Source organism: Taudactylus pleione, unplaced genomic scaffold (assembly GCF_031769625.1).
Source record: "Taudactylus pleione unplaced genomic scaffold, aTauple2 ptg000741l, whole genome shotgun sequence".
In the NCBI taxonomy this organism is placed as follows: Eukaryota; Metazoa; Chordata; class Amphibia; order Anura; family Myobatrachidae; genus Taudactylus; species Taudactylus pleione.
Window position 1 is genome coordinate 584,897 of NW_028285143.1, and position 3,952 is coordinate 588,848.

Consider the following 3,952-nt stretch of genomic DNA (forward strand, 5'->3'; position numbering starts at 1 on the left):
TATACAAGCACAGGCACATACACACCAGTGTTATACAAGCACAGGCACATACACACCAGTGTTATACAAGCACCTGCACATACACACCAGTGTTATACAAGCACAGGCACATACACACCAGTGTTATACAAGCACAGGCACATAAACACCAGTGTTATACAAGCACAGGCACTTACACACCAGTGTTATACAAGCGCACGCACATACACACCAGTGTTTTACAAGCACCTGCACATACACACCAGTGTTATACAAGCACATGCACATACACACCAGTGTTATACAAGCACAGGCACATACACACCAGTGTTATACAAGCACAGGCACATACACACCAGTGTTATACAAGCACCTGCACATACACACCAGTGTTATACAATCACAGGCACATACACACCAGTGTTATACAATCACAGGCACATACACACCAGTGTTATACAAGCACAGGCACATACACACCAGTGTTATACTAACACAGGCACATACACACCAGTGTTATACAAGCACACGCACATACACACCAGTGTTATACAAGCACCTGCACATACACACCAGTGTTATACAAGCACAGGCACATACACACCAGTGATATACAAGCACACGCACATACACACCAGTGTTATACAAGCACCTGCACATACACACCAGTGTTATACAAGCACAGGCACATACACACCAGTGTTATACAAGTGCACGCACATACACACCAGTGTTTTACAAGCACCTGCACATACACACCAGTGTTATACAAGCACATGCACATACACACCAGTGTTATACAAGCACAGGCACATACACACCAGTGTTATACAAGCACAGGCACATACACACCAGTGTTATACAAGCACATGCACATACACACCAGTGTTATACAAGCACAGGCACATACACACCAGTGTTATACAAGCACAGGCACATACACACCAGTGTTATACAAGCACCTACACATACACACCAGTGTTATACAAGCACCTACACATACACACCAGTGTTATACAAGCACATACACATACACACCAGTGTTATACAAGCACATACACATACACACCAGTGTTATACAATCACAGGCACATACACACCAGTGTTATACAAGCATCTACATATACACACCAGTGTTATACAAGCACCTGCACATACACACCAGTGTTATACAAGCACAGACACATACACACCAGTATTATACAAGCACAGGCACATACACACCAGTGTTATACAAGCACAGGCACATACACACCAGTGTTATACAGTACAGGCACATACACACCAGTGTTATACAATCACAGGCACATACACACCAGTGTTATACAAGCACAGACACATACACACCAGTGTTATACAAGCACAGGCACAAACACACCAGTGTTATACAAGCACAGGCACATACACACCAGTGTTATACAGTACAGGCACATACACACCAGTGTTATACAAGCACCTGCACATACACAACAGTGTTATACAAGCACAGGCACATACACACCAGTGTTATACAAGCACAGGCACATACACACCAGTGTTATACAAGCGCACGCACATACACACCAGTGTTATACAAGCGCACGCACATACACACCAGTGTTATACAAGCACAGGCACATACACACCAGTGTTAAACAAGCACAGGCACATGCACACCAGTGTTATACAAGCACAGGCACATACACACCAGTGTTATGCAATCACAGGCACATACACACCAGTGTTATACAGGCACATACACACCAGTGTTATACAAGCACAGGCACATACACACCAGTGTTAAACAAGCACAGGCACATACACACCAGTGTTATACAAGCACAGGCACATACACACCAGTGTTATGCAATCACAGGCACATACACACCAGTGTTATACAGGCACATACACACCAGTGTTATACAAGCACCTGCACATACACACCATTGTTATACAAGCACCTACACATATACACCAGTGTTATACAAGCACCTGCACATACACACCAGTGTTATACCATCACAGGCTCATACACACCAGTGTTATATAAGTGCACACACATACACACCAGTGTTATACAAGCGCACGCACATACACACCAGTGTTATACAATCACAGGCACATACACACCAGTGTTATACAAGTGCACCTGCACATACACACCAGTGTTATACATGCACATACACACCAGTGTTATACAAGCACCTACACATACACACCAGTGTTATACATGCACCTACACATACACACCAGTGTTATACAATCACAGGCACATACACACCAGTGTTATACAATCACAGGCACATACACACCAGTGTTATACAAGCACAGGCACATACACACCAGTGTTATACTAACACAGGCACATACACACCAGTGTTATACAAGCACACGCACATACACACCAGTGTTATACAAGCACCTGCACATACACACCAGTGTTATACAAGCACAGGCACATACACACCAGTGTTATACAAGCACAGGCACATAAACACCAGTGTTATACAAGCACAGGCACATACACACCAGTGTTATACAAGCGCACGCACATACACACCAGTGTTATACAAGCACATGCACATACACACCAGTGTTATACAAGCACAGGCACATACACACCAGTGTTATACAAGCACAGGCACATACACACCAGTGTTATACAAGCACAGGCACATACACACCAGTGTTATACAAGCACCTGCACATACACACCAGTGTTATACAAGCACAGGCACATACACACCAGTGTTATACAGGCACATACACACCAGTGTTATACAAGCACCTGCACATACACACCATTGTTATACAAGCACCTACACATATACACCAGTGTTATACAAGCACATGCACATACACACCAGTGTTATACAAGCACAGGCACATACACACTAGTGTTATACAAGCACCTTCACATACACACCAGTGTTGCACAGGCACATACACACCAGTGTTATACAAGCACAGACACATACACACCAGTGTTATACAAGCACCTACACATACACACCAGTGTTATACAAGCACCTACACATACACACCAGTGTTATACAATCACAGGCACATACACACCAGTGTTATACAAGCATCTACATATACACACCAGTGTTATACAAGCACCTGCACATACACACCAGTGTTATACAAGCACAGACACATACACACCAGTGTTATACAAGCACAGGCACATACACACCAGTGTTATACAAGCACAGGCACATACACACCAGTGTTATACAGTACAGGCACATACACACCAGTCTTATACAAGCACAGGCACATACACACCAGTGTTATACAAGCACAGACACATACACACCAGTGTTATACAAGAACCTGCACATGCACACCAGTGTTATACAATCACAGGCACATACACACCAGTGTTATACAAGCACAGGCACATACACACCAGTGTTATACAAGCACCTACACATATACACCAGTGTTTTACAAGCACCTGCACATACACACCAGTGTTATACATGCACCTGCACATACACACCACTGTTATACAAGCACAGGCACATACACACCAGTGTTATACAAGCACAGGCACATACACACCAGTGTTATACATGCATCTGCACATACACACCACTGTTATACAAGCACAGGCACATACACACCAGTGTTATACAAGCACAGGCACATACACACCAGTGTTATACAAGCACAGGCACATACACACCAGTGTTATACAAGCACAGGCACATACACACCAGTGTTATACATGCACATACACACCAGTGTTACACAAGCGCACGCACATACACACCAGTGTTATACAATCACAGGCACATACACACCAGTGTTATACAAGCACAGGCACATACACACCACTGTTATACAAGCACAGGCACATACACACCAGTGTTATACAAGCACAGGCACATACACACCAGTGTTATACAAGCACAGGCACATACACACCAGTGTTATACAAGCACAGGCACATACACACCAGTGTTATACAAGCACAGGCACATAC